This window comes from Oncorhynchus nerka, unplaced genomic scaffold (genome assembly GCF_034236695.1).
Source record: "Oncorhynchus nerka isolate Pitt River unplaced genomic scaffold, Oner_Uvic_2.0 unplaced_scaffold_1969, whole genome shotgun sequence".
Classification (NCBI taxonomy): Eukaryota; Metazoa; Chordata; class Actinopteri; order Salmoniformes; family Salmonidae; genus Oncorhynchus; species Oncorhynchus nerka.
Window position 1 is genome coordinate 17,860 of NW_027039358.1, and position 11,874 is coordinate 29,733.

The 11,874-nt window shown below is 42.6% G+C and overlaps 1 protein-coding gene across 1 annotated transcript in view; it reads left to right on the plus strand.

Moving 5' to 3' along the window:
• The window catches only part of LOC135567512 (GTPase IMAP family member 7-like), a 45,531-nt gene that overhangs the window by 15,944 nt on the left and 17,713 nt on the right, over window positions 1-11,874 (plus strand). The window lies entirely within an intron of this gene.

Here is an 11,874-nt window from a genome sequence, read left to right on the forward strand (position 1 = left end):
CAATAAACACACAGAGAAAAGGGAGGAAAATTGGTGAGAGGTATCAGACAGGCGGTGTATCATGCAGGCGGTGTATCAGACAGGAGGTGTATCAGACAGGCGGTGTATCATACAGGCGGTGTATCAGACAGGCGGTGTATCATGCAGGCGGTGTATCAGACAGGTGGTGTATCAGACAGGCGGTGTATCATGCAGGCGGTGTATCAGACAGGCGGTGTATCAGACAGGCGGTGTATCAGACAGGCGGTGTATCATGCAGGCGGTGTATCAGACAGGCGGTGTATCAGACAGGCGGTGTATCATGCAGGCGGTGTATCAGACAGGCGGTGTATCAGACAGGCGGTGTATCATACAGGCGGTGTATCAGACAGGCGGTGTATCATGCAGGCGGTGTATCATGCAGGCGGTGTATCAGACAGGTGGTGTATCAGACAGGTGGTGTATCATGCAGGCGGTGTATCAGATAGGCGGTGTATCAGACAGGCGGTGTATCATGCAGGCGGTATATCAGACAGGCGGTGTATCGGACAGGCGGTGTATCAGACAGGCGGTGTATCATGCAGGCGGTGTATCATGCAGGCGGTGTATCAGACAGGCGGTGTATCAGACAGGCGGTGTATCAGACAGGCGGTGTATCATGCAGTCGGTGTATCAGACAGGCGGTGTATCAGACAGGCGGTGTATCAGACAGGCGGTGTATCAGACTGGTGGTGTATCAGACAGGCGGTGTATCAGACAGGCGGTGTATCTGACAGGCGGTGTATCAGACAGGCGGTGTATCAGACAGGCGGTGTATCATGCAGGCGGTGTATCATGCAGGCGGTGTATCATACAGGCGGTGTATCATGCAGGCGGTGTATCAGACAGGCGGTGTATCAGACAGGCGGTGTATCAGACAAGTAAAGTATCTGTATATCTGTTCCATCCGGTGTGAATGAAAGACAGAGACCCAGCGCTGTAATAACAGCATGCAAACCTGTATGATTTAGACTTCAGAGAGAGCAGGATACCACAGGAAGTTACCATAGAGATTCTAAAGCAAAACACTCATAATTCTGAATATCTTTGGGGGCTGATCCTCCCGTCAGGATCAGCCCCTAGTCGTGGACGGAGGTTGTGTTGAGCCTGCTGGCGGCTGCCCGACATTTTGCAGGACGCCTAGTTGAGCAAGACATTTCTTCATTTTGTCTTGAATAATTCTATAATAAAAGATAATAATGTATTTTAAAAATCATAATTTAGCAGTTAGCCATCCTTAACCCTCCTCAGAAGAAACATAGTGCTATTAATCACAGACCACTTTGTGTCGAAGTTTAACAAGGACTCTGTCCTCCTCACCAGTTTCATGATCAAAGATGTGATCAAGAGCTTCACATACAGCATATTGTTTGGTCATTGTGCTGCCACAGAATGAATTGTGAGCAAGGCCTCAAAAAATCTTATATACCAGTGCAGTGAGAAAAGTTCTATATATTATTGAATTTTGCGATTGTTTGTGAACATGTCATAACGTCGTAACGTGTCAGAGGTCATAATGTCGTAACGTGTCAGAGGTCATAACGTCGTAACGTGTCAGAGGTCATAACGTCGTAACGTGTCACATGTCATAACGTGTTATGATGCTGGGTGTCAAGTAAACTGTTACCAAATCATTTATCAAGAAAACGCAAGCTATATGCCATTGTGAGATCAGTGAGTTACAGTATGTTATCAAATCAAAAATCAAATCAAATCAAATTGTATTTGTCACATACACATAGTTAGCAGATGTTAATGCGAGTGTAGCGAAATGCTTGTGCTTCTAGTTCCAACAATGCAGTAATAACCAACAAGTAATCTAGCTAACAATTCCAAAACTACTACCTTACTACTACACAAGTGTAACGGGATAAAGAATATGTACATAAAGATATATGAATGAGTGATGGTACAGAACGGCATAGGCAAGATGCAGTAGATGGTATTGAGTACAGTATAGACATATGAGATGAGTATGTAAACAAAGTGGCATAGTTAAAGTGGCTAGTGATACATGTATTACATAAAGATGCAGTAGATGATATAGAGTACAGTATATACGTATACATATGAGATGAATAATGTAGGGTATGTAAACATTATATTAGGTAGCATTGTTTAAAGTGGCTAGTGATATATTTTACATCATTTCCCATCAATTCCAATTATTAAAGTGGCTGGAGTTGAGTCAGTGTGTTGGAAGCAGCCACTCAGTGTTAGTGGTGGCTGTTTAACAGTCTGATGGCCTTGAGATAGAAGCTGTTTTTCAGTCTCTCGGTCCCAGCTTTGATGCACCTGTACTGACCTCGCCTTCTGGATGATAGCGGGGTGAATAGGCAGTGGCTCGGGTGGTTGTTGTCCTTGATGATCTTTTTGGCCTTCCTGTGACATTGGGTGGTGTAGATGTCCTGGAGGGCAGGTAGTTTGCCCCCGGTGATGCACTGTTGCGCCTTCTTCACCATGCTGTCTGTGTGGCCATTTCAGTTTGTCCGTGATGTGTACTCTGAGGAACTTAAAACTTTCCACCTTCACTGCTGTCCCATCAATGTGGATGGGGGGGATGCTCCCTCTGCTGTTTCCTGAAGTCAACGATCATCTCCTTTGTTTTGTTGACGTTGAGTTTGAGGTTATTTTCCTGACACCACACTCCGAGGGCCCTCACGTCCTCCCTGTAGGCCGTCTCGTTGTTGTTGGTAATCAAGCCTACCACTGTAGTGTCGTCTGCAAACTTGATGATTATTTTGGACGTGTGCATGGCCACGCAGTTATGGGTGAACAGGGAGTATAGGAGAGGGCTGAGAATGCACCCTTGTGGTCCCCAGTGTTGAGGATCAGCCGGGTGGAGATGTTGTTTCCTACCCTCACCACCTGGGGGCGTCCCGTCAGGAAGTCCAGGACCCAGTTGCACAGGGCTTGGTTGAGACCCAGGGTCTCGAGCTTAATGACGAGTTTGGAGGGTACTGTGGTGTTAAATGATGAGCTGTAGTCGATGAACAGCATTCTTACATAGGTATAACTCTTGTCCAGATGGGTTAGGGCAGTGTGATTGCGATTGCATCGTCTGTGGACCTATTGGGGCGGTGAGCAAATTGGAGTGGGTCTAGGGTGTCAGGTAGGGTGGAGGTGATATGGTCCTTGACTAGTCTCTCAAAGCATTTCATGATGACGGAAGTGAGTGCTACGGGGCGGTAGTCATTTAGCTCAGTTACCATAGCTTTCTTGTGAACGGGAACAATGGTGGCCCTTTTGAAGCATGTGGGAACAGCAGACTGGGATAGGGATTGATTGAATATGTCTGTGAACTCACCAGCCAGCTGGTCTGCACATGCTCTGAGGACACGGCTAGGGTTGCGTTCTGGGCCGGCAGCCTTGCGATGGTTAACAAGTATAAATATTTTACGTTGGCTGCGGTGGAGAGCCCGCAGGTTTTGGTAGCGGGCCATGTCGGTGGCACTGTATTGTCCTCAAAGCGATCAAAGAAGTTGTTTAGTTTGTCTGGGAGCAAGACATCGGGGTCAGCGACGGGGCTGTTTTTTTTTGTAGTCCTTGATTGACTGTAGACCCTGCCACATACCTCTTGTGTCTGAGCCGTTGAATTGCAACTCTACTTGCAGCTATTGTAATGCTATTTTAAACATTTTGTCATGATGCTGAGAGAAAACAGTCATGTTTTTTCATCTTAATCTTATGTAAGTGTCTGAACCAACCATAAAATAACTACAGTGGTAGGTTCTGTGGGGTTTGACTCTTATGTAGGTGTCATAACCAGCCATAAAATAACTACAGTGGTAGGTTCTGTGGGTTCTGACTCTTATGTAGGTGTCATAACCAGTCATATATTAACTACAGTGGTAGGTTCTGTGGGTTCTGACTCTTATGTAGGTGTCATAACCAACCATAAAATAACTACAGTGGTAGGTTCTGTGGGGTTTGACTCTTATGTAGGTGTCATAACCAACCATAAAATAACTACAGTGGTAGGTTCTGTGGGTTCTGAATCTTATGTAGGTGTCATAACCAACCATAAAATAACTACAGTGGTAGGTTCTGTGGGTTCTGACTCTTATGTAGGTGTCATAACCAGTCATAAAATAACTACAGTGGTAGGTTCTGTGGGTTCTGACTCTTATGTAGGTGTCATAACCAGTCATATAATAACTACAGTGGTAGGTTCTGTGGGTTCTGACTCTTATGTAGGTGTCATAACCAACCATAAAATAACTACAGTGGTAGGTTCTGTGGGGTTTGACTCTTATGTAGGTGTCATAACCAACCATAAAATAACTACAGTGGTAGGTTCTGTGGGTTCTGAATCTTATGTAGGTGTCATAACCAACCATAAAATAACTACAGTGGTAGGTTCTGTGGGTTTTGACTCTTATGTAGGTGTCATAACCAGCCATAAAATAACTACAGTGGTAGGTTCTGTGGGGTTTGACTCTTATGTAGGTGTCATAACCAGCCATAAAATAACTACAGTGGTAGGTTCTGTGGGTTTGACTCTTATGTAGGTGTCATAACCAGCCATAAAATAACTACAGTGGTAGGTTCTGTGGGTTCTGACTCTTATGTAGGTGTCATAACCAGCCATAAAATAACTACAGTGGTAGGTTCTGTGGGGTTTGACTCTTATGTAGGTGTCATAACCAACCATAAAATAACTACAGTGGTAGGTTCTGTGGGGTTTGACTCTTATGTAGGTGTCATAACCAACCATAAAATAACTACAGTGGTAGGTTCTGTGGGTTCTGAATCTTATGTAGGTGTCATAACCAACCATAAAATAACTACAGTGGTAGGTTCTGTGGGTTCTGACTCTTATGTAGGTGTCATAACCAGTCATAAAATAACTACAGTGGTAGGTTCTGTGGGTTCTGACTCTTATGTAGGTGTCATAACCAGTCATATAATAACTACAGTGGTAGGTTCTGTGGGTTCTGACTCTTATGTAGGTGTCATAACCAACCATAAAATAACTACAGTGGTAGGTTCTGTGGGGTTTGACTCTTATGTAGGTGTCATAACCAACCATAAAATAACTACAGTGGTAGGTTCTGTGGGTTCTGAATCTTATGTAGGTGTCATAACCAACCATAAAATAACTACAGTGGTAGGTTCTGTGGGTTTTGACTCTTATGTAGGTGTCATAACCAGCCATAAAATAACTACAGTGGTAGGTTCTGTGGGGTTTGACTCTTATGTAGGTGTCATAACCAGCCATAAAATAACTACAGTGGTAGGTTCTGTGGGTTTGACTCTTATGTAGGTGTCATAACCAGCCATAAAATAACTACAGTGGTAGGTTCTGTGGGTTCTGACTCTTATGTAGGTGTCATAACCAGCCATAAAATAACTACAGTGGTAGGTTCTGTGGGGTTTGACTCTTATGTAGGTGTCATAACCAACCATAAAATAACTACAGTGGTAGGTTCTGTGGGGTTTGACTCTTATGTAGGTGTCATAACCAACCATAAAATAACTACAGTGGTAGGTTCTGTGGGTTCTGAATCTTATGTAGGTGTCATAACCAACCATAAAATAACTACAGTGGTAGGTTCTGTGGGTTCTGACTCTTATGTAGGTGTCATAACCAGTCATAAAATAACTACAGTGGTAGGTTCTGTGGGTTCTGACTCTTATGTAGGTGTCATAACCAGTCATATAATAACTACAGTGGTAGGTTCTGTGGGTTCTGACTCTTATGTAGGTGTCATAACCAACCATAAAATAACTACAGTGGTAGGTTCTGTGGGGTTTGACTCTTATGTAGGTGTCATAACCAACCATAAAATAACTACAGTGGTAGGTTCTGTGGGTTCTGAATCTTATGTAGGTGTCATAACCAACCATAAAATAACTACAGTGGTAGGTTCTGTGGGTTTTGACTCTTATGTAGGTGTCATAACCAGCCATAAAATAACTACAGTGGTAGGTTCTGTGGGGTTTGACTCTTATGTAGGTGTCATAACCAGCCATAAAATAACTACAGTGGTAGGTTCTGTGGGTTTGACTCTTATGTAGGTGTCATAACCAGCCATAAAATAACTACAGTGGTAGGTTCTGTGGGTTCTGACTCTTATGTAGGTGTCATAACCAGCCATAAAATAACTACAGTGGTAGGTTCTGTGGGGTTTGACTCTTATGTAGGTGTCATAACCAACCATAAAATAACTACAGTGGTAGGTTCTGTGGGGTTTGACTCTTATGTAGGTGTCATAACCAACCATAAAATAACTACAGTGGTAGGTTCTGTGGGTTCTGAATCTTATGTAGGTGTCATAACCAACCATAAAATAACTACAGTGGTAGGTTCTGTGGGTTCTGACTCTTATGTAGGTGTCATAACCAGTCATAAAATAACTACAGTGGTAGGTTCTGTGGGTTCTGACTCTTATGTAGGTGTCATAACCAGTCATATAATAACTACAGTGGTAGGTTCTGTGGGTTCTGACTCTTATGTAGGTGTCATAACCAACCATAAAATAACTACAGTGGTAGGTTCTGTGGGGTTTGACTCTTATGTAGGTGTCATAACCAACCATAAAATAACTACAGTGGTAGGTTCTGTGGGTTCTGAATCTTATGTAGGTGTCATAACCAACCATAAAATAACTACAGTGGTAGGTTCTGTGGGTTTTGACTCTTATGTAGGTGTCATAACCAGCCATAAAATAACTACAGTGGTAGGTTCTGTGGGGTTTGACTCTTATGTAGGTGTCATAACCAGCCATAAAATAACTACAGTGGTAGGTTCTGTGGGTTTGACTCTTATGTAGGTGTCATAACCAGCCATAAAATAACTACAGTGGTAGGTTCTGTGGGTTCTGACTCTTATGTAGGTGTCATAACCAGCCATAAAATAACTACAGTGGTAGGTTCTGTGGGGTTTGACTCTTATGTAGGTGTCATAACCAGCCATAAAATAATGTAATATATGTCACAAACAGGTCTAAATATATGTATCATGACAGTGTTGTGACCATATTATGACAGGTTATGACACATTATGTCAGCTGTTATGACATAGCTATGACTGTAAAATATATGCAAAATATGCACCCGTCATACATGTGAATTGTGTTTTTAACTAATTCCATGAAATTACTATTTTTTGATAAACTGTTCTATAACAGTTTATCACCATTGAGTGTCTCCCAATAAAACAAAACAACAACATTCTGCCTTGAAGCAATGTGTCAAAAAATGGATTCTCGTAATTTACATAATAGCACATATTTAATGAGGTTTTCATTTAAAAATAAATAAAACTTGCATATATGTTTATATGAGTCCCCATAGAATGGCACACAATAGGCTTGCGTCGTCTGGGTGAGGGGAGGGTTTGGCCGGGGGGGGGCTTTACTTGGCTCATCGCGCTCTAGTGACTCCTTGTGGCAGGTCGGGCGTCTGCAGGCTAACCCGGTCGTCAGTTAAATAGTATTTCCTCCGACACGTTGGTGCGGCTGGCTTCCGGGTTTTAAGAAGCGTGGTTTGGTGGGTCATGTTTCAGAGGACACATGACTCAACCTTCGCCTCCCGAGCCCATTGGGGAGTTGCAACGATGAGACAAGATCGAAATTGTGGAGAAAAAAGGGGTAAAATACAATCTTCATTGAAATAATTCAACACCAGAGTCCTAACCTGCACTAGAGGCTCCAGGGAAACAAGATGCAAGGAATGTTGTGCTCTCTAAAACCTGATTGGTTCACATTAAGAATAGATGGGATTCTAAAACCTGATTGGTTCACATTAAGAATAGATGGGATTCTAAAACCTGATTGGTTCACATTAAGAGTAGATGGGATTCTAAAACCTGATTGGTTCACATGAAGAATAGATGGGATTCTAAAACCTGATTGGTTCACATGAAGAATAGATGGGATTCTAAAACCAGATTGGTTCACATGAAGAATAGATGGGATTCTAAAACCTGATTGGTTCACATGAAGAATAGATGGGATTCTAAAACCTGATTGGTTCACATTAAGAATAGATGGGATTCTAAAACCTGATTGGTTCACATTAAGAATAGTGGGAAGTAAAAAATGTTCTTAGTTGACAGCCAGGGATTCTAGTACTTTGTGAAGGCAAGATCATTTTCTAATGGTTCTGTAGTTATGTAAGTCAGAAGGCATCCTTTATGTAGGGGGAGGACATGTCCTCCTTTATGTAGGGGGAGGACATGTCCTGCTTTATGTAGGGGGAGGACATGTCCTGCTTTATGTAGGGGGAGGACATGTCCTGCTTTATGTAGGGGGAGGACATGTCCTGCTTTATGTAGGGGGAGGACATGTCCTCCTTTATGTAGGGGAGGACATGTCCTGCTTTATGTAGGGGAGGACATGTCCTGCTTTATGTAGGGGAGGACATGTCCTGCTTTATGTAGGGGAGGACATGTCCTGCTTTATGTAGGGGAGGACATGTCCTCCTTTATGTAGGGGAGGACATGTCCTGCTTTATGTAGGGGAGTACATGTCCTGCTTTATGTAGGGGGAGGACATGTCCTGCTTTATGTAGGGGGAGGACATGTCCTGCTTTATGTAGGGGGAAGACATGTCCTGCTTTATGTAGGGGAGGACATGTCCTGCTTTATGTAGGGGAGGACATGTCCTGCTTTATGTAGGGGAGGACATGTCCTCCTTTATGTAGGAGGAGGACATGTCCTGCTTTATGTAGGGGAGGACATGTCCTGCTTTATGTAGGGGAGGACATGTCCTGCTTTATGTAGGGGGAGGACATGTCCTGCTTTATGTAGGGGAGGACATGTCCTGCTTTATGTAGGGGAGGACATGGCCTGCTTTATGTAAGGTGAGGACATGTCCTGCTTTATGTAGGGGAGGACATGTCCTGCTTTATGTAGGGGAGGACATGTCCTGCTTTATGTAGGGGAGGACATGTCCTGCTTTATGTAGGGGGAGGACATGTCCTGCTTTATGTAGGGGAGGACATGTCCTGCTTTATGTAGGGGAGGACATGTCCTGCTTTATGTAGGGGAGGACATGTCCTGCTTTATGTAGGGGGAGGACATGTCCTGCTTTATGTAGGGGGAGGACATGTCCTCCTTTATGTAGGGGAGGACATGTCCTGCTTTATGTAGGGGAGGACATGTCCTGCTTTATGTAGGGGGAGGACATGTCCTGCTTTATGTAGGGGAGGACATGTCCTCCTTTATGTAGGGGAGGACATGTTCTGCTTTATGTAGGGGGAGGACATGTCCTGCTTTATGTAGGGGAGGACATGTCCTCCTTTATGTAGGGGAGGACATGTCCTGCTTTATGTAGGGGGAGGACATGTCCTGCTTTATGTAGGGGAGGACATGTCCTGCTTTATGTAGGGGAGGACATGTCCTCCTTTATGTAGGGGAGGACATGTCCTGCTTTATGTAGGGGAGGACATGTCCTGCTTTATGTAGGGGAGGACATGTCCTGCTTTATGTAGGGGAGGACATGTCCTGCTTTATGTAGGGGGAGGACATGTCCTGCTTTATGTATAGGGGGGAGGACATGTCCTGCTTTATGTAGGGGAGGACATGTCCTCCTTTATGTAGGTGGAGGACATGTCCTGCTTTATGTAGGGGAGGACATGTCCTCCTTTATGTAGGGGGAGGACATGTCCTGCTTTATGTAGGGGAGGACATGTCCTGCTTTATGTAGGGGAGGACATGTCCTGCTTTATGTAGGGGGAGGACATGTCCTGCTTTATGTAGGGGGAGGACATGTCCTCCTTTATGTAGGTGGAGGACATGTCCTGCTTTATGTAGGGGAGGACATGTCCTCCTTTATGTAGGGGGAGGACATGTCCTGCTTTATGTAGGGGAGGACATGTCCTGCTTTATGTAGGGGAGGACATGTCCTGCTTTATGTCCTTTATGTAGGGGAGGACATGTCATCCTTTATGTAGGGGAGGACATGTCCTGCTTTATGTAGGGGAGGACATGTCCTGCTTTATGTAGGGGGAGGACATGTCCTGCTTTATGTAGGGGGAGGACATGTCATCCTTTATGTAGGGGGAGGACATGTCCTGCTTTATGTAGGGGGAGGACATGTCATCCTTTATGTAGGGGGAGGACATGTCCTGCTTTATGTAGGGGGAGGACATGTCCTGCTTTACAGATCAGAAGGACACCACCAGAAACAACTGTCAAGTTCAAATATATCGGTCAATGGTTCTGTGATAAGTGGTGCAGAGAGTAAAAAGGGATTATGTGAATCAGCTACGGATATTTTTTGTTTTTTCTTCAACTCTTTAACTTAGCACTTAGTACATCATAGACATCAAAAGGGGAAATCAAGATAAAGTCTGTGAGTCTGTTAGTGCATCATTCTCTACAAGGTCATGTGACCAGGGGACTCTCTCTAGTAGAATGATATGCATTTTCAGAGATGATCCTTTCAGATAATTGAAGCAAAATGGTTATTATGTAAATGTCGTCTGGTAATGGGACCAGAGGGGGGGGGTGTTTAAAATGTTTTACCACTTTACAGAAGTTAACATATATAACATGTATGTTATAGAGATCAGTCCTTTCAGAAGTTAGCATATATAGCACGTATGTTATAGAGATCAGTCCTTTCAGAAGTTAGCATATATAGCACGTATGTTATAGAGATCAGTCCTTTCAGAAGTTAGCATATATAGCACATATGTTATAGAGATCAGTCCTTTCAGAAGTTAGCATATATAGCACGTATGTTATAGAGATCAGTCCTTTCAGAAGTTAGCATATATAGCACGTATGTTATAGAGATCAGTCCTTTCAGAAGTTAGCATATATAACACGTATGTTATAGAGATCAGTCCTTTCAGAAGTTAGCATATATAGCACGTATGTTATAGAGATCAGTCCTTTCAGAAGTTAGCATATATAGCACGTATGTTATAGAGATCAGTCCTTTCAGAAGGTAGCATATATAGCACGTATGTTATAGAGATCAGTCCTTTCAGAAGTTAGCATATATAGCACGTATGTTATAGAGATCAGTCCTTTCAGAAGTTAGCATATATAGCACGTATGTTATAGAGATCAGTCCTTTCAGAAGTTAGCATATATAGCACGTATGTTATAGAGATCAGTCCTTTCAGGAGCCCAGTATGTATCTGGTAATGTATATGTATCTGGTTATGTGTATATATCTGGTAATGTGTATATATCTGGTAATGTGTATGTATCTGGTAATGTGTATGTATCTGGTAATGTGAATGTATCTGGTAATGTGTATGTATCTGGTAATGTGTATGTGTATGTATCTGGTAATGTGTATGTGTATGTATCTGGTAATGTGTATATATCTGGTAATGTGAATGTATCTGGTAATGTGTATATATCTGGTAATGTGTATATATCTGGTAATGTGAATGTATCTGGTAATGTGTATGTATCTGGTAATGTATATGTATCTGGTAATGTGTATGTATCTGGTAATGTGTATATATCTGGTAATGTGTATGTATCTGGTAATGTGTATGTGTCTGGTAATGTGTATGTATCTGGTAATGTGTATATATCTGGTAATGTGTATGTATCTGGTAATGTGTATGTATCTGGTAATGTGTATGTATCTGGTAATGTGTATGTGTATGGTAATGTGTATGTATATGGTAATGTGTATGTGTATGTATCTGGTAATGTGTATGTATATGGTAATGTATAGGTATCTGGTAATGTGTATGTATATGGTAATGTGTATGTGTATGTATCTGGTAATGTGTATGTATATATGGTAATGTATATGTATCTGGTAATGTGTATGTGTCTGGTAATGTGTATGTATCTGGTAATGTGTATATATCTGGTAATGTGTATGTGTCTGGTAATGTGTATATATATGGTAATGTGTATGTATCTGGTAATGTGTA